The following is a 26449-nucleotide window of genomic DNA, read 5'->3' on the forward strand; positions in this document are numbered from 1 at the left end:
TTTATAAAATACTGTTGCGAAAAAATTCCATACGGTATCGCGTTGCTTTCTCCGCCCCACGTTAAACAACACTGATAAAAAATCTCGCTACGTGTTAGCGCGGTGGTACGCGAGGAATTGTAAGCGCGAATTTATGTAAAACGAAAAGCTCGAAATCCGTTTTTTTGTGGTTATCGCTGGAAATTTTTATTGTTAACTGAAAAATACATATTAGATTATTGAACTGCAAAGCGATTTATCATTTTTTTATTTGAAAATTTATTTATTACTCTTACGGATTATTACATTCATTTTACATAACATAATATATACATTTTTCATTTATACTCTGTTGTTCAAAATAATATTTTTTACATCTTTTGAAAAGTTTGTCTGAGTCCTTTGTTTAATTTTGTCTGGTAGTTTATTGTATAATTTCAGTCCCTGGTTCATTAGTCTTGACTGTCCTTGTCTTGTTTTAGAAAGTTGTGTATGGTTTTTGTATGATATTCTCGTATAATGTCCATGTTGACTAAAATTTTTTACAAGTTTTAGTTCTTCGTCTACAATTACATTGGTGGCTAATTTATGGATAAATTTTAATGATTCTAGTTGAAAGAGTTCAGTTATATTTAATTGCTTAGTTTGATTAAAAAGTTCTCTAGTTGCAGTGAAATAGGAAAAGTCATTTACTAACTTTAATATTTTATTTTGTTGTCTTTGTAGTCTGTTTATGTCATTTTGATATCCTGCTCCCCATAGTAGTTGCGTATAACATATTTTAGTTTTTACATAGGTTTCATACATTAGAATTTTTTCCGTTTTTGGAATAAAATTTTTGATTTAAAAAAAAAGACTCGATAATGTCGCCACTTTGCTAATTAAACTGTTGATATGAATTGTCCATGTTAATTGTCTGTCTATTGTTAGTCCTAAGTATTTAACATGTTAAATTCAGTAAGTCGTTCATTATTTATGTAAGCATCTACTTTATGACATTTTTTTCTACATTCAAAATGGATAATATTGCATTTTTTTTCAATAAGTGTAAGTATGTAAGTTTGTGTTTGTCCATTTAGTCAACATAGTTAGGCCTTTGTTTATGTCATTGTTTGTTAATATAATATTTGCTGTTTAAACGGGGTGAAAACAAAAATAAATGTGAATTATAATGGAAACAATTCGACAGCAAAACATTTGAATCATTTTATTACATTTTTCTTATAGGATGGGATTTAAAAAAACTTATGAAAAAAATATGCTAAATGGGAAACCCTAGATACCCTTCTTAGACCTAGAAGGGTTAAGCGGTGGATTCCAAAGAGGTCGCGGGGATTTGTGTCCTTGAAATACGCAGAAGGATAATGTAATGAAGAATTTCTTTGTATTATAATACTTAACTTGCTATATTATTTCAGTTTTATGTACATATTACCTGTTCCTATATTATTATTATTACCATATATTACTGTTAATGTTATTTTGTCCCAAAATGAGTTTTTTGTAACTCTTGGGAGTACAAAAAAATGTGTATGATTAAATAAAATAAAAATGAAAGGAAAAAATAATACCATGTACCTAAATATTAATATTATTGTTTTTCAATTTAGTTTTATACTTTGTCAAAGGCGTTAGCCGTTGAAATAAATAAACATACAATTAAATATTATTAACAGGAACATTTTCACCGTATATTCTGAACAACGTCAGTATTTTCTAAAATGTTCTAAAGTTATTTTACATTTGTTTGTGAATAAACTGTATCCCAAAGGTCAGGGTGCTGACAGTGGATCGCTCTTTTTTTGGAGGGCTGTAATTTTGTAATGGTTTGAACACGAAAGCTAAAATTTGGCATCACTGTAGCTTAATCATCGTATTTTTGGACTGCAATATTAGAAGTTACAACGATTTTATTAAAAAATGTTAAATGATCCACTGTGTACTCTAGTTCGGATACAGTGAATCACGAATAAACCAACGGGGATCATTCTAGTACACGGTTAATCAATATGTCTGCGGATTTTTGTGAATATGTGGGTAGCATTAAAATACTTTTAATAACTTAGGTATACAGTGGATCATAATAAACTGTGTTTTTGGACTATGGTATTTGAACCACTGTACTTTATGACGCGATTTTGATTTTCTAGTCAAACAAACACAAATTACTAAGTTTGTTCATGATAGTAATACTGTTAAATTATGTAACCAGAAGTAGTTCACAGTAAAATCTATGCCATATGAAAATTTTACATGAAAATCAAACAAAAAACGAACAATCAAGTCTCTAAAATTTAGTTTTGAAGCATACGAAAATTAAAATGGACGCTTCACGTGTACGCACTGTCACAGCTACCAGCCCGCTTGCGAGGATGTTGCCCTATGAGACCTTTTTACTGTGAGTAAAATTAAGTTAAAGTGCTTATACTTTTTTGTGCAGGGTACTTGATTTATTACCCTCACTTGAGCTACAGTCGGCACTTTGACCCTGTACATTTTTTATTTTATTATTAAATTTTTAAAAAGTTTAATTTATGTCCATAAATACTTTTGATAGTTTGGTATTTATTCATTATATATTTGATATTTAAAAGGTTTTTTAATCACATTTTAAGATAAAACATTTTGCGAAACTATTCACACTGTGGTAAGTATTATGAACGCCGGCCGATCGACAAAAAGTCACCCAGTGAACGCACTCCCATAGCAATTTATTAGCTTGGTGAGAGTCGCGTCGCCCTCATAGCCGGCTGATGGAATTTTTGTCACCGTATTGTCACGTCACTGCAGTGAACGCACTCTTATAGGAGAACATTGTTTGAAGCTTAATTATTTGGGACGCTTTGCTGAAATTAAAACGTGATATTTTGTTTAGCTCTATAAACAATACTTTATAACTTTTACCTCATAAAAAACTGAAGAATATGTTAGACTGTGTGTTATTAAATGAGATCAATATTTGTGTACTGAATTGCCACACTAGCAACTGCAATATATTGCATTCTAACAATTTCTTTCATTATATTTTAGACTTCATAAAAAAAAACGTATTTTCTTACATTAAAAGTTATTATCGTTTCTTTATGTGCATTAAGTGGTGCATAAAACACTGAATTAGCATCATAACCGCAACCTATCAAGGTATTTTTTGTTAAAAGGATGGTTAGGTTATCAGTCTAATGCTTCAAGTGCCAGTCCAGAAACAATAAAATATTATATTGTAGAACCATCTTTAAAACTAATATTTTATCTCCACCCTGCCAGGATCTCAAGATCTTGTAAATTGTATTTATACATATTTTTATTTTTTTTAATTTTTGTATTTTTTTTTCGGTTTTAATTCAAAATCACCAAAACCACACATACTGGAACCTCATTTTTCACTGGGTAAAAGTTCCACACAGTACCGTGTAAAAAAATGTGTACTAAAAAATTACAATGCTGAATAGGTAGGTTTCCTTGTATAAAAATAAATTCGTAATACCAAAAAAAAAAAATTGTTTACAATCTATTAAGCCATATATTTTCCTTAAAATAACATAATCTCGAAACATTTCTTAACATATATTCTTAACTATGATTACCATCTATAATATCATATGTCAGGTAAGTAATTGAGCTATGTAAAGCATTAAAATAACGAATAATTAAGTAATAAAAAATAAGCATTAAAATAACGAGTATCGATCAGGAATTTTCCGTACGAAAATACTTTTTTCTTCAACATATTTTTTTGATGTTAATAAGATTAAGTCGATGGATTAAATCTATAGCATTGAAAAATACGGGAACCTGATTGCACAGTTGAGTCTGAAAATATATTTGAGGTCAAGAAACTGTAGGTCTCAGATATCATAGGCTTTTAAAAATGGAGGCCTTCTGATTAAAAAAAATAAAAATCCCTTGATTCACCGGGAAGAAAAGAAGAAAAAAAGTAGTAAGAGAAAGGGTCTTTCAATGTCTCTAAATTAACTTTGAAAATAGTAAAACTTTTCCTGGATAACTCAAACATTCGATGGACCATTGTCCTATACTTTTCAATTAAACAGAAAAAAATACCATTCTTCTACCAGAATAAAAAGCTTATGCTGGTCCTCCAGAAATCAATGTAAAAAATACAAAAAAGAGAATCAATGTAAAATTGCATATCCCTGACAATTATTCGATGTTTTATGAAGAGCTTTATAACTTTATAAATGGCCAACCTCAGCAGCAAATGATAAAACATTCAACATAATTTTATTTTTTTAACAAATAATTTAACCAGATAAAATGATAATTGGCTACCTAAAACATCTTCTTTTGTGTTAATTTGTAAATTTATTTAAATTACTGTTCCAATTTTAATACTGAAAACTATTAATAACCCAGAATTTTGAAATAAAATTGATTAAAACTAGCGTGAACATGATCACTATACCAGAGAAAAGGTGAAAATCAAACTCCCATTTTGAGAAAAGGCCGCGAAATTCAGTATTATATAAGGCAGTAAAAAAATATTATGATATGATAAAAATATTTTCAAAGAAAAAAAAACAAAATTCAAACTAAAGGTTAAGAAATATGTATTAAACAACGTATTAATAAAATATATGTACATTGTTAATATTAGAGCACAAATAAATATATGTTTATGCGTGCTCCACTTCAAGATTCAAAATAATAGTAAAACAATAATAATTACCTTTGAATAATTGGACTATTACAATATCAAATTAAAGTTTTTTTTATTATATGTTAAATAAAAATATATCAAGTAAAAACATTATTTTTTATTTGAAACCTCCTAAGTTCATTAATAAGAAATAATTTTATCCAAATCACGCTGTGTTTTATATACAATTATTAAAAAACGACGCTTGTTTATCTTTATTTGATAAAAAAAACACTTGCCCATCAACATATAAATTTCTGAACTTGCAAAAAAATACTTGTCATATAAAATTGATAATAGTTTTCTACATAAATCATCATTAAGCATCATAACATTTTTTATTTTTTTTTAATTTTATTATAGAAATTACCCGTAAGCCTCTATTTTAAAAACTTGTAAACAGGTAGGGAAGAAAGGATGCGAAAGCAATTTATTAATGATATACCACAACACACAATTTGGAAAAAAAAATGGATTCTATTATAAACAAAGATAAAAAGTTTTTATGGTGGTCAGGTGGATAAGTGAGGTTTGTCAAATAAATTATTTAATAACTTTCTTACAACTACGCATTGTTTTAATTTTTTTTTAAATGAATTTTTGGACCGTGTTATTTCGTAACCGTGTAAAACGAGGATTCAGTGCATGTGTATTTTGCTTGTATACAATATTATGTTATCAGCCCTTACTTTATACTATTTCCATTTTGGCATGAGCGCCCGATAACAAACAAAATAGTATTGAATTTTGATATGTTTAATTTTGGAAACATAAACTTTAAAAAAATAATTCAACCAATATTTTGACATTCTTTAATATCATGATGAACTTCGTCTCAATTCTTCTTACAAGTATATATATTTAACCACGTAAGATCTTATTTTACTTACAAAATTTAACTAACTATCAACATTTGAATACTTCTATAAATAAAAATATTTTGCAATTATGTAAATCAATATTGTTCATGTTTTATTCATGACGTCACAAGTTAGTCTAATAAAATATTGCATTGTTAAATTATTAAAAATAAGAAATAGCAATTTACTTTATTTACATATTTATAGACGTACGTCTACGGCGTTCATAAATCACAAAATTGACAAAAAACTGTTAGCATATTAAAAACCGGGTTGTGGTCCCTTGGTAGTGTTGTGGACTCACGGGCCAAAGGTCCGAATTTCAAATCCCACTCTACCACAACTCGATTTCCATTTTTCTTAATCTTATTTAAATCCCGATTGAAATGTCACTATCTGAATATTAAACTTTTTCTTATCCTTCTTCTTTCCTTCCTACTTTAACCGTGTCCCGTCTTTACAGTAGTATCAATATTAAGTTTTTTTCTGTTTCTAAATAAAATTGAAATAATCTATGTTTTGTTTAATAATTAAAATATTATATTTCACTTACAAAAGCTAGTATTATTTATTTATTAAAGAACATGAAACATTCATTAATTATTTACATAAACGCAGTTTATAAGGACACAACCAGGAACCATATATGCCTAAAACCTACTTTACCACTGATTTTCACAAATTGGACGGTTTGTTTTGAAAAGGATGAATTTTTTTAAATACAATATGCCTATCCTCATATGTATATTAACTGCATGCGTATATAATTTTTTTAATTAAAATAAATCAACATTAGTTTTATGAAAAACATTATTTAATAATTAAACATATTTCCTCAAATGATTCCATGTATTTATAAAAAAACGAAAATATTAATTTGTTTAAGAAAAACAATCGTTGTAATTGTATGTATGAACTATTTTTTTATATTAAAAAAAAAAAAAATAGTTCAATAAAGTTACAGTAAAGGTTTTTCACAAGTATAATCAGAGATAATGAGAGTGTATTTTATAAGACAATGTATTATATAAGACAACAATATGAAGGATGAAGAAATAGAGTGGAGGAGAGAAATTTTCATAATTAAGCTGACCGATTGAAAATTTTTATATGAAAATAACATGAACACAAAAAGTACATACACTTATTACACCCAGACAAATGTATCATTTTAAGTGTTTTAAATTTGTTTATTTTTAAGTTACAAAATTTTGCATTAAAATATCTAAATGAGGACAAAGTAAGTTATGTTTGGAGCAGCTACGATAAATAAACGAGTTTTAACATTTTTTTTTGGAAAATGGATTATAAATAAAATCAACTTATCTTATTGACTTTACGGGACAATTATTGATTGAAACACACTCAAAGAGATAAGAACTATCGATAAAATTCTTTAAATTTTGAAGAAAAAAGACTGATCAGGAATGCTTCAACGTTTAGTAAGGGTAGTCAAACTATGAAAAGATGAAGAAGATGAGATTAAAGATCCAGAAGTTTAAAAAATCTTTTCTGTATCCTATCTTGGTGTCCAATAATAGCGAACTTAAACGAAAAAACAAAAAACTGGTGGATTTTATTATTAGGACGTAAATCAGATTATATCAGAAACCCAAAAAAAGGAAATATTCAGAACCATTCTGAAGAAATGTTATACAATTGAATTGAAGAAAAATTTCGTTTTTTCTAGGGAAAAACTAGTCTGTTTAAATAAACGAGGGTCCAGATTTGATTTTGCGTTATGTTCTTTTGGGTTGAAGGCATTACCCCCGTTTAACGAATACTGATGAACGCGTTATATAACGTGCGTCGGGAATAGGGGAATATTTATGGGTTGAAGAAACCAAAACAATTGCTGAGAGAAACCAGGTTTTCCATAATTTGAAAATAATAGTTAGAAAGCTGTTCTGATGCAAACAATTATCTTACATGTTTTTACATGATTAAACACATTAATTTATTAAGCTTATATAATTATAGAAATCTTCATTATTATTGAATTCTTTATCACAATAAATTGTTTCGAAAAGGACAACTCGGAAAACCCACCTATACTATGGCAACAATACTTCAATTTCATTCTGTAAAAATTCAGACTTCAATAGACTTCTCACTTTGGGAATAAGTACCAAGCCATCGGTGATTTACTATACGTAAAGTTTTATACCTACAAGGCAGACTTTATTTTGTATTACATTATTTTTTATTGTTTTAATTACCATGTAAATGTGTTAATAGCTTTCGGGATGTGGTGTTGGCGGCGAGTGCTGCGGATTCCGTGGACGGCCAGACGTACGAATGCATCTATTCTCCAGGAACTGGACAAAGGAGAAAGATTGATATCCATGTGCGAGAAAAGAGTCCTGAAGTTCTTTGGGCATATTTCCAGGGGAGATTCTGATAGTTTGGAGAAAACTATTTTCCTGGGAAGTGTCGAAGGGACAAGGTCGCGTGGACGTCAACCGACAAGATGGAGCGGTACAGTCACTGAGTTATCAGAATCATCACTGACGAATGCCTATAGAAGAGCACAAGACCGTTCCAGATGGAGGGAGACTGTCCACAGACGAGCCATGCCTGGAGTCAGGCGTGATCACCATCCTCAGACATGAGGCACGGATTGAAGAGATAATACGTTATTTTTCAAATTTAATAAGGTTCAAAACATTTCATTATTTGATTATTTAATTTAAAAAAATATGACTGTTTACATAAAAATAATTGATTACTGTAATAAAAATCTCTTGTACAATAATATCTCAAAAATGTATTCAATGATATCGACTAAAAGTAAAAATTTTATTTCGCACAATTAGATAATTCCATATCACAGTAAAGCGAGATTAGAGACGAGGAGTTATTCAGGTCTCACATTAATTCTTTTGTTGTTAAAGCTTACCAAACGCTGGGCTTTACTTTAAAAATTTCCAAATCCTTTAAAAATCCAAATACATTAGACTTTATAAAACACTTCTGTACGCAGTCACTTGGAGTTTGCATCCGCTGTGAAGAACATAACAAACATTGAAAGAATTGAAAATATTCAACGAAAATTGTTTAAATACCTAGTTTTAAACAATAAAACGCTTTGCGCTTACAGACAATCTGCTTAAAAAAAATTCTTCCTTTGAAAATTGACTCACTTTATCTGAATAATGCTTTTTAAATAAATAATTGAATACAATGAAAGCATCCACCCCTTTCCCGAAACTGTTCATAAAGACTTGAGTCTTTCTTCAGTTTCGCATACCAATATCAATTTATTTTTTTTTAAACTAATTAAGCCAAAATTTAATATTTCTTTTCAATCAAACTCCGAAAATAACAAAACAAATAAACTTTAAAAACTTTCATTGTACCCCTCACTGCAGTTTTGTCAGTTTGTGATCAATCAAATACACATGGTCAGCACAATCACCTTTTTCTAATTTCCCAGTATGACAATTGAGGAATACAGTGTAATTAAATAATTGAATAATAAAGTAGACTCTATGAACATACTCTCTAAAATTAATCTTAATATCCCCTTTCGCGTGACAAGAAATAAGTATTTATTCCATCTACCAGTCTGTAGCACTAACTATGCACAACACTCTTTCCTCAATCGTTCTTGCTCAAACTATAATGCTTTTTATCATCTATTGATGTATTTAACATGCCTCTTAATCTATTTAAGAATAAATTAATACTCATTTTTTCTGGCTGCAATACGCTCCCACTTGCTATTTAATGCCACTCACGCTTACACACACCTCTACACTTACTCTCATACAAATACACACAAACACTCCCTTTTGTTTTACCACAATTTTATATGCATAATTTGTATTTAGAAACATCGTTGGTCTGTCTTTAATTTTTTTTTATGTATCTTTTTATTGTTGACTGTTTGTTTCTGTAAAATAAATAAATATTTTTGTTATACTTTTTATTTTTTCATGCGACTACACTTTGCTTTTCATTGATATTTAAACGTCAAATATGGCCTCATTGATATTTAAACGTCAAATTAGGCTTTTTAAACGGAAAAAAAATAATGCGTTCGGTTAATTTAACCCAATTACGTGTTTTGGGTAATGCTTAAGGTCGCACAAATGTTCCAAATAAACATCATCGTGTTTGGAGTTAGGTGTTTGCATTTATTTTGCGCATTTTGAGGTTGAATCACCAGTCTGGCATAGATGGAAATTGAAGTCGCATGCAAAAAATAAAAATGCCTAAGGAGAAATCTTTTCTACCCCCGTAAGAAGACTCATAATAGCATCTCTGGATGATATTGATGCGTTTGATATTTACGTTTATTCCGTCAATTTTTCATGATATATGGGTACTATTTTTATTTTCTTCTATATCGCTGTTTTTTTTATTAATATTTTCAGAATTTTTCTTTTATTTTAATTTAACGTATTTTGGCGTATAAAATAATACTCTGAAAGGAGTGGAAGACTGAAATTTAAACAAAAAATATCCAGTAAATGGTTAGAAAAATTATATTTACGACTTGAGTAGTTGATACGGATTTGAATAAACAACCACGCTTTTTGGATACTTTCGAAAAAAACATTCAGCTCTGATGTCAGAATATTCATGTTTATTAATAGAAAATTCAATATTTTTTCGTACGGCGAAAAAGCATGTTTTTCTGATTGCGTGAATCAAATTATATATTTTATCGTATTCATACAAAATCTACATTTTACCATTTTTGAAACGAATACTGATATTATGTTATACTCACTAATAATTTACAGATGTGAGCTGGATTATCGTACGTTTTGCTGCTACATTACGCATGAACGGACAGAATGGTTAACCCTGTTCATTTATTTTATATTATTTTATTTTAAATAAAAAATATGTGTCCTTACTGGGGTAACACGTGCTGAGAACACAAAATGTTATACACCCTTCAGCTGAGATGATAGGATATATTGATTGAATTTTCAATTTTCAATTTTTCTAAAAGACGTTTGAAAAATTCAAACCTAATTGTAATATTTATCTTAAAAGATTTCAATGTTTTAATTATAAAAAAGAAAATATTGCTAAATATTTTTATAAAACTATATTTTTGTAAATATTTATATGACTTTTCTATGCTTACCCGTCTCTGTTACGATGGTAATTACTCTTATATGCTAATTCTTCTATGCACTTCCACCATAGAAGGTGCAAAAAAATATAAAACCAACATGCTGACAGGACGCATGTCATTCGAAGCTGACACTTCACGTTGATGTTAGCTTCTAATAGCATGTGTCCTATCAACATGTCGCTTTTATATTTTTGTGCAACTAATTTGCATGTTAAAGTAACTAGTGTCCTTACTTTGAGACTGGTATGTCTCGAAGCCGGTAGGCACAGAAAAGTCGATACATACAATTATTTAATAAAATAAAAATAAAATATTCTTGAAGACGGACATGTCAAAAGTCGGAATAAAAGGCGCGCGTGCATGCAAAGATGTATGAATATTGAAAAAGCAACGCCTGTATGCAAAAACAAAGTGATATGGCGATCTATTCCTTCTCTAAACTCTACGGGGAAATAGAGGGATGATTTATTTGTTTTGGTTTCTATTAAGGTATTTTAATTAAAATGTTCGAGTTAATGCTTTACATATCAAAAAAAAATTAACTAGTTTTCATTTGATAAATAGTTTTATTTATTATACCAATTATCAATTTTATTTATATTTTGGTTTTTTTACATTTAAATAAAGTAGTGGTTAGAAAAAAAAAAACAATGGAAAATTCAAGTAGAAATTGCTATACCAGTATACAGCAAAAATCTTCCATGTACTTATTATTTTAAAAATGTGAAGGTTAATGAACCGTGAATTAATACATAAATAAATATGAGAGAAACATTCTGTGGGTTATAAGCCGTATTGAAGCTGGCTTTGTCTCATTAAGTATCAAGTTTCCATGGTTTATTTTCATACTACGAAAATAAAAACAATGTTTTCGCTAAAACTGACCATTCAAGTACAAAAGACTACCCTTTAATGTAAATATACATCAAATATAAAGCATCAACTCGTTTTATCGTAACAAAGAAATGTCAAGCCTTTTAGCTACGTATCGATTTCTACCAGTTGTTTTAAGGACTCCGAAAATTATATTATAAAAGGTATTTTTTAATATTAAATAAAGAACCAGTCTCTTTTATTTACACATAATACGAGTTTATCTAATTTCTTAATATAATAAGTATTGTTATTGAAATTCGTATGTTTTGAGAATGTATATAGAACCGGCTTGTGGTCATCATCACGGACTCACGGATCAAAGGTTCAAGGTTCGCATCCCGCTCTAACACAACTTGATTCCCATTTTTTAATAGTGAGTTACTACAACTCGTTGAAAATGACTACTCAAACATTTGAGTTAATCATAAGAATCGAAATATTTATTTTTTAAATAAAAAAAATAAATAGTTGTGGTCCCGAGGTAGTATTAAGAACTCATAGGCCAAAAGATCGAGGTTCATATCCCACTCTATTTAAGAAATGGACCAAAAAAAATATTATTGAGTATGTTGGTAAGAACTCAAGTCTTTCTCTTTTTAAAAAAAAATGTTTTTTTTTTTTGTTATTCATTAAAACTGTAAAATTTAAAAAAAGAAACTAGCTCACGACTCACGAGTCAGTCTCCAAGCACGCGTAAGTATTTTTAAGTAATTTGAAGTTATATTTTTTGAAATATTAATGAGAATAAAAAAAGTAATTATCTGAAATTAAGGAATAGAACAAAATAATAATACTGTAATACTAATTATAATAGAATGTTGTTTTTACCCGGGTTCAAAAAATTGCTTTAAATTAACTTTAAATTTATTTTGCGATAAAATAATTATATAATACGATGTTTTGGCCTATTGTCCTACACTTGAAATTATTGTTCTCACCAAGGCAATAGGTCTAAAGCAGGAACAAGGCAATATTGTCTTATCCTCATGTGAACTACGCATTAAAAAGACACTATACAAGCGCATACAAAATGTCATTTCAATTTGTGGGTAATTGCCTTACTTGATTTAGTTCTCTAACGAATATTCACCATAGAAATAAAATGTTTTAAACATAAATGTACATTGTACATACAGACAGAGGGAGAGGAGAGAAGAAAATTTCATCATTATTTTATAATGACTAATGGGTACTTTACAATGGCCGCGATTACAATGGGAAGCTAAGGGCATACCTTCTCCATGACGATAATTTATAAGAAGATAAATTCTCCCGAGTGATTACAAAGATACACTACCGACCCTTCTCTTCGTGTTTTTGGTAGATACATGAATATTTAACAAGGGGATGCGTATGCCTATAGGACACATATCTACGCACTAAAGTGACATACCTTTATTATGAAGCCATAGTTGAAGATAAATTCTTCCGATCAATTACAAAGATACACTACCAACCCCTTCTTGCAACGAGCAAACATACTTCTTCGTCAAGGTTTACGTAATTAATGACGAAAAATCTTGTTTGCTTTGAAAACGGTAGGTGGAATAAAAATTGTGGTTAAAAACAAAGTTGTTTTATTTATTTAATCAAATTTAATTATAGATTGTCATCGGGTGTTTAGATGCAAACAAAAGTAAAATAATACAGTCGTAGTTTTGTACACAGATAAAATAATATTATTTTGTTTTAGATGCTTTAAAAAAAATTAAGAAGATAGACAAAAATAAAATAATAAAAACAAGTAAATCAAAAAAAAAAATTTTTTCTAAAAAACAAAAATTGAAAATCAAATTAAAGTCTTAATCATGTTAATAAAATAAGAAAGAAAATAATAAAAAAGTGTTTAATAAGAGTTAAAAATACTGAGTTTTTTAAATTATTATTTATTCTTATATATATAGTAATAATACTTTTTTATTCGATGTTTCTTTTTATATTTTGATTGTCATGTATTTTTGACAATGTTTTTGTTTTACGAGTTTGCAGTAAATACGGTAATATTAACTGTAAAAGTTTTATACACACATTTGCCCCAACTCAACACAAGACTTTGATTTCATGGAGTTGAGTATCTCAATAAATGTTTAAATTAATTTAGTGTAAATAAATAAAATTAAATAATTAAATAATAGAATAAAATAAAATTAGAGTTTTCCGCCAATAATAAATCAAAATCAAAATGTCTACTAACCACCTTCGTAATAAAAACATAATTTCGTTTTTAATATTACATGTTTTCAAGTCAAGTGGCAACATATTAATTAGTTTTGGAACAATGTAATCCAACGTACGCTGTCGATATTTATTTTTAATTTTTGTTCAACTAGACCATCAACAGATGTATGGCTTCTTAGATAAATGTTACACATTGTGTAAAAAGACCACTTAAACCAGCCGATGATAGGTAATAAGCACTACAAATGCCTATACTTCCATATTTCTTTTTCTAAAATGTTTGTCATCTCTGCTTTAATACTTATGTTAATCAAATAATGTTGATAGTATCCAAGCAAACCAACAATCACGCCATTTCTCCGTAGCTGAAGAAAAAATGGATGGAGCGACATATGACTCTGTCTCAGCAGAAAAACCTCGCTTCTTCTACATTCATACATCTTTTTACTCACGTACCCCTATTATTACGACTTTTTACATGTCAATCTAAGAGTGTTAGTAGGATTTGATCACGCCGTATCTTTCTCGGTCTTTTATCGTTTTCTGGTAATATCTAACATATTGAAAAAGATTAATTTTATGAACAAACATTAGATGTGGTTGCTAAATAAGGAAGTTGAGCCCTACAAGAAATTGGGTATAAAAAATATTTGCTTAAATGCTGTAAAAATTAGAGCATCAAATTGAAGGGAAACGTTTCTTGAAAACGTATGATTTTTTTTTGATAAAAATGAACTGCTTTGAACGACGTCAGTAATTCATAAAAATTAACCAATGACTAGAGCGTTGAGAAAGATTTCCAGGTAAGTCAATGGTCCAATAAGCAGAACTGACTGAGAAGAAGTGGAAGAGAACTTGAAATGTCACACGCTCAATAATTTCAGAAATACAAAACATTGAAAAATCATAGCGCTGACAATACGATACACAAAACTCTTAATATTTGGCTTTATTTAAAAGCATATTAACAATGAAAAAAAAAACTAAAACTACTGAACTTTTTCGTTGCTGACAAACACAAGTTTTATAGAATCCTTTATTTCCGAGCATCGTTATATATCTTTAGTCTTACAATTTATTTTAGGCGTATGAAAAGAACAAAGTCCGAACTTCTTATATTTGTTTTTTTCCCACACAACCTTAAGGATTAAAGGGTACATTAGCTCCCCTTCTGTACTTTGTACTAATAGATAAAAGGGTGAGCTTGGATCTCCCGGTTATGTTATTTTTATGGGTCAGATCCGGCAGCCTTCCACCCCTTAGTGGCTAGGGGTATATTTTTATTCAATATGTTGTATTAATATGATCCCAATATGAGAGTTCTTACAATAATTATGCCATTAAAAAGGTAATTGAGATGTAAGATGAAAGTATTGAACGGGTTAATTAATTTCAGGATTCGCATTGGCACGTGCCAGAAACATACTTATTTGATTCTACCCCTTTCTAGGTGGTATTTTATTCTTGCCGTGCAGATAAAAAATATGGTTATGTACGAGAAATAGATCCAAAATGGCGGACAAGTGTTTTCGACCGATGGCCACTCTCAGGAATAAATTCTGAAAAAAAATCGACTGTATATAGGTCCGCCTCGTGGTGTAGTAGTTTGAGTGTTTGTCTGCCATGTTTTAGGTACCGAGATCGATTCATGGAAGGGTTTTCATACCGTGTAGTTAAAAAGTTGGTTAGTAAGTCTTGACTAGGGTGATACCAGGTTTTGAATAGGTTGATACTAGGCTTTTGTCTTGAATAGGATGATTATGGAAATTGAGTAAATTTAAGCATTTTTATTTTCTTTTGGGCTATCAAGGTTTCATTTTTTATTTATTTATTAGATGTCTAAATCAGAGTGTCTTTAAAACAGGCAAAATAACATGAAACGGTTGCTCTGTACGAACTGATACAGAATGACAGATGGCGGGGTGGTGACGGCTTTGCTTCTACCTTTCAGACTTGTTTCTTCCGGTTTACTAACAAGCTAATGAACTTCTTCATATTTTGTAAATAAGGAATATTTTTAAAACAATTCAAAAAAATAAATTAACTGGTCATTAAAAATTTAAAAAATTGCAACGTGTGAATTTGAAAAAATACCACAAGACCTCTAAAGTTCTATTGTTTCTGGATCGACACGTAAAGCGCCGGATTGATCGCCTTACCTTCATTCGACATACAAATAAAATCAGCATTTCGTGTACGTTTGCAGTGCTATATTCAGCACCAGGAGTGAATAGGGACACGGTGATGATGATTAACTGAACGCAGTTATGCAGAAAGCAGCCAGTCCACAATTTGAAAATATATATATATTGATGTTATCGGGTGCAGTAAAGTCAATTATACGTACTTCTAAAAACAACTACACCGCTTTCATACAAAAACTGTATTAGTCACCTTCTGGAAATGGTGTCGATCACAAAAATTGCATTTCCTGATTTGCAGAAAACACCCACAGCACTAGAAAAATCTTACGGTACTTCAAAAATCATTAAAACCGGTCAAATACGTAATTAGATTCTTGTTCGTAATATCAAAAAAAATTGAATGTATTCATTGTTTATCATTTATTAAAGTCAAAAACATTCCGACTGTTGTGTAGATTTTATTATTCACTCTTCATACAAAAATGCAATTATTTCAGTTTCACTTTTCTTTGTCTGGCTGCTTTCTGCATAACCACGTTTAATTATTCATATTGGTTTTTTTAAATGTGTATAAATATTTATTGATCGATACGCAATTAATTAAAATATATCCCTTTTTGACCTGATAGGTCACTGTACTGTAAAAAAAATGCAGCGTATTTTGATCATCTTTAAAAAGAAGCTAAGCTCAGTCTCACGCATTAGGCGCCAGTTTAGGCACAGTATAATATTGCACTGTTAAACAAGTTTATTAGCAAAAGTTATTCATTTATCTAAACAAAAGTACATAACACAGAAAAATAAAAATGTAAGTCCCTGTAAATAAATATTTGTCAATAACACTGTAATATTTCAATGTACTGGTTCTTAAAGCCTAAGATTGATCAATTTACCTTCCTGTTACACATTATCAAGATACGTTGAATGTACTTCATTGACGCAGTGCTCTATGCACCGGTGCGGAATAAGGTTTGATGATAAATATAAAAAATCTATAACAAATCCAAATCGATAATCAAAAAAACTTGGACAGTGATAATTGGAACCCAAAACACCGAAATATATGTTTGGAATAAAAATATTAGAGTCTTAAAAATGTATATCACTATGCCTGGGCATAACTTTATATCAGATTTATAAGTGATACCCTTAAAATCCCAAATTTCGTATTTTACACATATTATACAGGTATGAAATAAAAAAACAGATCGCTTTGTTCCAGTAAAAATAATGGGTCTTACTTATAAATCTGATATAGAATTACGCCTGGGCAAAGTTGTCGACGTTTCTACCATTATGTCTAGGCATAACTTTAAACTGGGTTTATAATTAAGATCCACATTGTCCTTTTTAGTATCTGCCAATTATATATCAAAATGCGTGCATTAACCACTAAAACAGTTAACTTTTTACAAGAAAATATTCTGAAAGTGAGGTTAGGTCATACGAGGTCACGTGGGGTTATGTGAGGTTATGTGAGGTTATATTACCTTTCATCTTTAGTGTTGTGTCTTCAATCCAAAATCCTTTCTTAGATTTTTGATACCGTAACATCTCTGACGAGCACTTTAGCGTTTGGCTGCATTTAATATAAATTTAAAACAACCGAGAATAAACAAATTAAAAATAATTGGTACCAATTATAAGTGTAAACAAAACCTAACCTCAAAAGTCACAGTTTTTGACACAGATTTTTTTTAGGCTTATCATAAAAACATGAATAGTTACAGTTTACTTTTTAAATAAATGGAAAAACATATTAACATGAAATGTCAACATCCCTTTTTACACGTGTACATAAATAAACATGAAGCTAAGCACAGATTACCACCTGTTTTTTAAATATATTTTAAACCTTTGCGAGTACTCTAAACGAAGTCACCGTTTTATTTAATGGTATTTTACTATTTTTTCACGTTTATTTAGTGGTTATCGGTGGAAAAGTAAAACAAACTCTGAATACGTAGTAACGTCGCCTCGGAGCGAGGACTCTCAAATACTAAATGTGTCTAGCGTGGAAACCCACCATTGGAGGCTGCGTGAGGGGGATAAAGCTATGGCAATGTAGGTCCATCCTTCTCCTTCACTAGCGGGATTTTGCACCCAATAGTATATAGGGGTGGAATGAGAGAGTGAACCAGGCGACGACACGATGCACGGGTTTTCAAATCCAGCTCAAATTTAAAAAGCATTTTTTTTTAATTTACACCAGAAAACCTATTTTAAGGGATGAAGTTAGATGCGGTATTGAAATATTTGTTAATTAGATACTCACACTTAAGATGAATCGCGGTCTGACTTTACTTCATGCAAACCTATTCCCATATTTTCTCCCTGGATTATGGCAGTAAATTAGTGATTTGACCAGACACACAATGTCACCCATTGGCGTATCTTTATTGTTCAGTTTTATCTATATATTGTTTGTTATGGGACCTAGGATCATCTAAAAACTCATATTTTTATTTGCCGTCTTCGAACAATAGGGATGTCAGCTTATTAGTTCAGTTTGTTAGCTCTTGAGCTGTGAAATAGATTTTCATAGGTGCCCCATAATATAGTGACCGATACCTGTGAATTTTTAGTATTTGAGAGAATATTCAGAATGGTTGGTTACTTAAATTATGTATACATAATAAAGTAATTGAATTATACATAATAAAGAAATTGTCAAACGTTATGTCTACCTACTAACAGTGTGACTTGATTAAATTGGTGTAGTTAATAACCTTTAAAAAAGTGGTTCTACACGCATAATTATGGTTTTTGTGACTTATATGAAGTGCTTTGGAGTTAGAAAATGTTGTAAATTGACGTTATAAAAATTATTTATTTAGTTAATAGACATGGGCTTTTGTGATACAGTTTTAACTACCGTTCGTGTTTGTTTGACAAAGGCCCTCTATATAATTTGCGGAACACAGAGAAATGGGCTTTGAAAGTAGTAGAATTAAATTTAATTAAAATCCCGGTACTTAAAAAGAGTAACACGTTTATTGAAAAAAAATCGGTTTTGGGTATGTGGAGGATTGTACTTCTACTGCCGTTTTCGAACGTACGGTACACGAAAATGATAAATAATATTGAAAAACCGAAAAAATCCTAGAAAATGTAATTTTGACATTCCTTTACAAAAAAAAATTGGTTCAGTTTTGGAGTGTGGAAAACGGTATAACGAAACCGCGATTATAATTATACATAATCAATCCGAAATGCATTTACCTTTTTGCACAATATTGGGGAGCCATCTGCAAGAGAGTGACAGAAAAACTAAGTTCAAATACTCATTTATCAAATTACTCTGACATCACATATTCTCTTAATACTTTGTATTTCAAACTTTGAATCAAAGTAATCTTTGAATTACTTTGATAATTAGTTTATGTATGTTCGGGTGGATAAAAAATACAGTTTTCTGAAATAGAACCCTGGACGACCGTTTTTTATTAGATAGCCCCCTCAGCTAAAAATCCTAAAAACAAATTGAGTGGAGAAAAGTCCGCCTCGTAGTTGATGCGTTCGCCTACTGTGATTGAAATCCCGAGTTCGGTTCCCGGGAGGGTTCGCATAAAATGTTTGTTAATAAGGTGGTTTTATACTGTAACATTTCACTGTCCTTATGCTTTAGCATAAGACTGATCACCTTAGCTTTACGTAACATGTGATAGGAATACGTTGCATTTAATGTTTAAATGCAGTACCATATGCACCACAGAAGTCGTTTTTAATTATTCGAAAGAATTTAACACGCATTTGCAATAGTTTTTACCACATCTTTATACATGTTCTTATGACTGATTTAAGCTGTGAGCTACTCGATAAACTTGAACGACTTTAAAATACGTGCATAAAGTATATCTTTGGTATGAGGAAATATGACCACATTTTTTACTATTGTAAACCACTGAAATGGCTCAAAATTAGACAGCAGAGAGACTATCACTCCCTCTTACTTTTGTTCAATGTACTTCATAGTCCTTATGCTCCTATAAAGCTGCGTGAAAAATTTCAACGCTTGTCAGTTCATGGTTAACCTCTTCGCTTTAATTCTCAAGACACTTTCTTAATATCCACCAACGAATCCTTATTCTTCTCTAGCTCATACAGTGTCCTTGCGCTTGACTGTGGAATCATCTCCCATCCACCATCAAAAATGTTACTACAGTATCTCTGTTTAAATCACGTCTGAAGAAACATCTCCTTTATCTTCCTTAATCTCTCCTTCTTTCCTCTTGTTTTTCTTTTTCTCATTGAGTAGTATTATTGATTAAAGGTCACATATTTACAAATGTTTTATTATTTATATATCTTTAGCTTTATTATTATTTTTATTTTCTATTGAATATGTTTTAACTTAAATTTTAAAAATAAAATATTTTTTTATAGGTTGGTTGGAAGCAATTGCCATTTGGCAATAAATCTGCCAATGTACAGTTCAAATTATGTACAAAAAGTTAAACAAATAAATATGATTACACAATTAAATTTAAATCAAAAACTTCTTCTTCATTTTTTATTTCCTGATGACGAACTTTATATTGACGAATGACTGGAGTTTGGATTAACTGAGTACTACTTTACTGATTAACTGAGTTCTTTTGTCGGCCTTGTGGTGTAATGGTCAGCATGTTTTCCTACCATGCAAGAGGTCTCGGGCTCGATTCCCAACATGGTTGATATAAATGATTTATTTATACGGCTGTTTTCACACTAAAATATTTCGTAGTCCCTGGACTGGCACTTGAAGCATAAGACTGATAATCTTACCTACATGTTACAAAAATAATCAAGATATGCTGTGATTGGTGCACCAATGCAGTGCCCTATACACCAATAGGTGCGAAAAGAGTTATGATGAGTTCTTTTGTACATATTAATTTATATTTATTAGTTTAATAAGTTCGCGATTTTATTTATTTATCTATTAAAAACTTCAAGAATAAAGAATAAGTACTTTGGCGGACTTTTTACTAAAAACAATATCATCCAGCTAACCAAAAAACGGATTGGTCAAAATGAAGAGATTGGTCAAAAATTTGTACTAATCGAAACATAAATATATACCTAAAGATAGTTACATACATAAAATTAAAATAAAACCTAAGTAATTAAAAATAACAGCTTTTTCTTTAATTGGGAGATAAGGCTTGCTTATATTAACTTTAATAAAATAAAAAAGTATATCATTTTATAGATGTTATATGATGAGGAATGTGCGATCAGATAATTTGTTTGGAAGGAGAAAGAAAGAGGAACCAAGGAAAGAAATAAAGGGATAAAAATACATATTTATTTATTATATATACGGCCTAAGCCAATTACAACAGTTACATAAAGAAACATAAATGCAAGAAACTAAACAAAAAGAACATAAAACTATTTAGCAAAGACAAACAAGGGCAAAACAATAATAGCATGCAATATATTAAAAAACGAAAGACCAAAAACGACAGACAGACAGACAGACTCGATACGGTCAATATGAGTCCTGTAGAATGGAGACCAAATAGGAGAAGCGTATTCTAGATGGGGTCGAACTAGTGAGCAATAAAGAGTTTTGATGGCATTAATATTTTTGAAGTCCGCCGTCACTCTATTGATAAAACCGAGAAGTTCGAGAGATTTGTTTACAATATTATCAATTAGTTCACGATAGGAGAATTTACTATCTAAAGTAATGCCAAGATCTTTTATTGACGAAATCATTGAAAGGGAAATATTTTTTCGTTTGTAGTTGAATTGTATAGGTTTTATTGGTCGCAAAAAAGATATTATTTTACATTTGTCAATGTTAAGTTGAAGACAATTGATGTCACACCATTCATTAAAACAATTAATATCATGTCGAAAAAAAAGACAATCATTGGGAGATTCAATCAGTTTAAGTACCTTGTTGTCATCAGCAAAAAGCCAAAATTTTGTGTTTCGAAAAACATTGATAATATAATTTATAAAAATATTAAATAATAATGGAGCAAGGTGGGCTCCTTGAGGTACTCCAGAAGTAACAGTGATTGGAGAAGACAAGGAATAATTCATTTGAATCAACTGTTTTCTTTCACTTAGGTAAGACCTGAAAAATGACAATAAAGGATCTCTTGTACCAATGGCTTGTAATTTAGCCAGAAAAATTGTGTCGTTGACTTTATCGAAAGCTTTAGAAAAGTCTGAATAAAGCACATCAGCCTGAAGATTGTCTTCGAGAGCACAAATAATAGCAGTAGTATAAGCAAACAGATTGGTTGTAGTGGATTTGGCAGCTCGAAATCCATGTTGTTGATCTATCAACACATTTTTTAATACAGGTGCTATTTTTTTTGTTATAATAGATTCAAATATTTTCGGAACAATAGATAACATTGATATAGGTCTATAATTTTTTGACATCAAACTTGTCACCTGACTTAAATATTGGCTTGATATATGAAGTTTTCCAAGAATCAGGAAATGTGCCACAGGAAAGAGACATATTAAACAATATACAAATGGGCGAGGACAGTATAAATTTGCATTCATCTAACAACAGTTCAGGAATACCATCAGGACCTATACATTTTTTCCTGCCTAATCTTTTTAAACAATAAAATACTTCACTAATAGATATTTCACACTTGCTAAGATCTAAAGTATCTATATAATTCAGGGAAGAGTTATTTAAAGCATAGGAAATATTGTTAACAGAATATACAGAAGAAAAATGATCAGCAAAAAGTTCTGTAATATCTTGACTACTAGTAATGTGAATAGCATTAGATATCATACTGGAAGGAATATCACTTTCAGAACGTTCTTTGCGACAAATTGACAGAATTTTTAAGGATTATGGGTAAGTTTTGATTCCGTATTTTCTATATGTGTTTTGTAATTTTTGCCACATTCGATTTTTTTACAATTCTCTAAGGTGAGAAAATTGACGATAGTACAACAAATTAGCTGTCTCTTTATATAGCTTATGAATTATTTTTTTTGTTGAAAATCAATTGTTTCAGTTCAACACTGAACCAATGGGGGAATTTAGGTTTAAAAAACTTCCCTTTTGGGATAAACAGATCAATGGCTTAAGGACAATAGATCATTAAATTTACTTACAGCTTCATTTATATTCATGTTACTAAAAAGAGATGTCCAGTCAATCTGAGAGAGAAATTCATTAATTCTTGGATAGTCTAATTTATCAAATTTATGGTGATAAGAGGTAATGGGTGGTGATTGATCAATATTGAATGAACTTGACATAATTTGTATCGATAGTAGAGGGTGATAGTTGTCAATTGGTAATAAATGGTTACTAGATTTTTGAACAAGAATATTCTGTCTACGGCTGAAGATAAGGTCCAAACAACTTCCAAAACAATTAGTGACTGCATTTAACTGAAACATGTTCATGTATGCAAAAAAGTTTGCAATTATGACAGCTTGCGAGGATAGAAAGCCTGAAGTCTGAACACCTCGGTTATCATTTGACCATAACAATTTTGGTAAGTTGTAATCTCCACAAACTAAAAACAGATCACCTTCTTCAGAGATGTTTTCAAGTAAATCCGTATGTGCCTTATAAATATTATTTGAGGAAGAAGGGGGAATGTATATAAAACCAATTATATGTTCCTTTCCATCGAGGATAATGGTCAAGAAAATCTGATCGGAAACATTACTATGTGATTTCAAAATATGACATATAATTTGTTTTTTGACACAAATCATCACTCCGCCACCTTTAGACTTATATGAAGCAGAACGATCACAACGAAAAATGTTAAATTCCGTTTGACCAAGTTTAGCAGATGAGACCTTATCGTTTAGCCAAGTTTCGGTAAAAAATAAAATATCAAAATCACATACAGATAAATTACACATTAGAACATTCAATTTAGTGTTCATGCCTCTGACGTTTTGATAGTAGGAATAAATGTCATTATAGCACGATCTTGTGTTGGTATTTAGTCTAAAAAATTGATTCGGGATTGTTCACGTCTTTCAGCGGTTAGGCGAGCTGGGCAGTCCTGGGATCCAGTAGAGTGAGAGGCAGATTTTTTGAAGAATGTACATGTAGCACAAATGGGAACCTTATCCTTTTTATTACATGCATCACGGTTGTGACCAGTTTTAGCGCAGTGAGAACGGGTGGGTGTTTTGACATGAAATTTTGAAGGAAAAAGAAGAAAAAAACAGTAAAACTTGGGGAGTTCAGAATTCTGGGGGTATATAATAATGTTTCAGGCGTTTCTTGATTAATAATTGTTTACTAGTTATTGTGAATATTTTATGTAAAATAGTGTTATTATAGTGCAGTATTAATTATTTCGCATGTGTATTGTTTTAAAATCTGCTAAATTTATAAAAATATTTCAATTAAAACCCAAAACATTATATTTTACATAGTTTACATGAATAAAATTAGCTTAAAAGCCGCTTTAAAATATTTTTGGTTCCTTGTTTAATAAACTGCTTGGAAAAACTCAAAAAAATTGAACACACTTGTACTCTTAGTTTGAAATAATAGTACATATTATTTATTTTTTAAATAGTTTAGTGTAATTCAAAATTGTTTTTTTAGTTTATTTACAAGTATTTCTAATACCAAATAATCATTTTTTATCGATAGTTCTATAACTGGTAATATTATTTTTTTTATTTAGTTAATCTTTTTTAGACTTTCTTAATTTGTTAATTATAATAATCTTTTATATGCTCTGTATTACTTATAATTATACTTACATTAATAAATATTTAACGGTTTTTGTAACTAATATGTAAAAAGCACTGAGTGCCGTTTATTTCAATAAAATAAAATAAAATACATAAGTGTACAAAATATTAAATGAACATATTCATAAACATAAAAATTGAAAAGTTAGAAAAAAGTTTGTCCATTGAACAAAAAAGGTACAAAAATATAATGAAACCGAGTGAAAGAGAGACAATTTTATTTTATTTTATTTGGGAAGCCAACAGTACATACATATTTATAGTAAACAAACAGATATAGTGTATAAACTCAAAACCAATAACAGATTTCCACAAAGTTAGTAAAGAAAATATATTACATATTACTTAAATACATTTAAGTTTAAGCATTTAAAAATGTTACTTTCATGTACTAGTATATATTTTTCATTAATCAAAGAATTTTTTTTTTTTAAAGAATTGTAAGTTTAAAATATTGCAATGGTAACAAATTACTTAGTCCAAATAAAAAGTTATTATTAATATCATTTTCGTATGTAGCGAAGTTTCATCAAATTTATGTGGCTTTCTAATTTGTAACAAAATGGATCCCATTTCATTTTTTCAATTCTCTTCTTCCTTGTTTTTATCACTTTTCCTTATCATTATACTTCCTCGTCCTAATTCCACCCCTTTTATTGCATATTATTTGTATTTTATTTGACGTTTATTGACTATTTGCGTAAATCTGTTATTTTGTATGCAATATTTTTGAATAATAAATATAATATGATGTTGCTGAACTGCTGTTTTCCCCAAAATTAAAAATTTATTTATGCTTTAAAAAAGGCGGCCTTCGTGGTGAAGGGGTTGGTACGTTTAATTTAGGCACGGTAGGTTGCGGGATCGATTCCCGGTGAGAACATAAATATTTAATGTGTTTTTTCTTTTGCTTAGGTATTCCGTACTTTAATTCACTACTATTATTCGGCCTCCTTGCATATTAGTAAAAAAATAAAAAAGTAAATAAGAAAATACTTTTAAAATACGAGAATAAAAGATTTTAAATTACTTTCGATATTAAAATTCAATTTTGGAAAAATGCATTATTTGGAAAGTCCGAATAGGGAAATATCACATACTACGAAACCGATAAAAACATCTGAAATGGATTTAGAAAAAAAAATTGTATTCTCAATATCGATATTGGGGAGAAATGTTTTCATGGATAATTTTTTAAATGAAATTGTTTAAACATAATTGTGTGACGTCAAAATTCATGACGATGTTCTATTTAAATTGAAACGGTCACAAACAATATTCGAAACTAGACCAAATCGTGACGTATTAAAGGCGTGGCCAAGGCAATGAAACATTTTCGTGGGAACTCAACATTATAATCTTAAACATATTTCAATAAATGTATTTTTTTTTGCTTGACAGTATTTCATAGACCCTTATTGATTTAAAATTGTAAAAAAAAGCCTGGTATTTCCCTGGTTGAATTATTTAAAAGAGTTGAGGAAATGTGGAGTTTTAAACAATGGCAGAATGTTACACAGTGCGTAAAGTGGCCACTTATACCAATACCAGCCGATGACAGTCATAAGCTCTGTAAACGTCTTGGCTTTCATGTTTTTTTATCTTAAAAGTTTTCCATCTCTGTTATAATAGGTTTATTGAAGTCCAGGTGCCAGTCCAGTAACAATAAAATATTGCCGATGAACGACCTTTAAAGTCAATATTTCAATTCCATTCTGCTAGGAATCGAATTCAGGAAATTAAGAACGATAGGCGATCACGCCAACCATTAGACAACAAAGCTGAAATGTCTCTCCTTATTATCCTTATTCAAGATTTTTACCTGAGGGCTGACATTGAGTCGAAAACACTCGTCTATGGTTTTGGTTGTATTTTGCACATTGAACTGTATTCTTGGACATTTTTATATTCCGTTTTAAGTCCCTATTTTGAAAAGAGGAAGTGTGGAAAAATT

General features: G+C 29.9%; 1 protein-coding gene across 1 annotated transcript in view; it reads right to left on the reverse strand.

Annotated features, from left to right (window-relative positions):
* LOC148283168 (neuroligin-1-like) overlaps positions 1-17768 on the reverse strand; it is a 140261-nt gene extending 122493 nt beyond the window's left edge. Inside the window, exon 1 of the mRNA XM_088223918.1 lies at positions 17277-17768. The gene's annotated coding sequence lies outside the window, so the exon portion shown is untranslated. The remainder of the gene's footprint in view (positions 1-17276) is intronic.
* Between the last annotated feature and the right edge of the window lie 8681 nt (positions 17769-26449).

Source organism: Micrasema longulum, unplaced genomic scaffold (assembly GCF_059751315.1).
Source record: "Micrasema longulum isolate JH-2025_06_02 unplaced genomic scaffold, ASM5975131v1 h1tg000256l, whole genome shotgun sequence".
NCBI lineage: Eukaryota > Metazoa > Arthropoda > Insecta > Trichoptera > Brachycentridae > Micrasema > Micrasema longulum.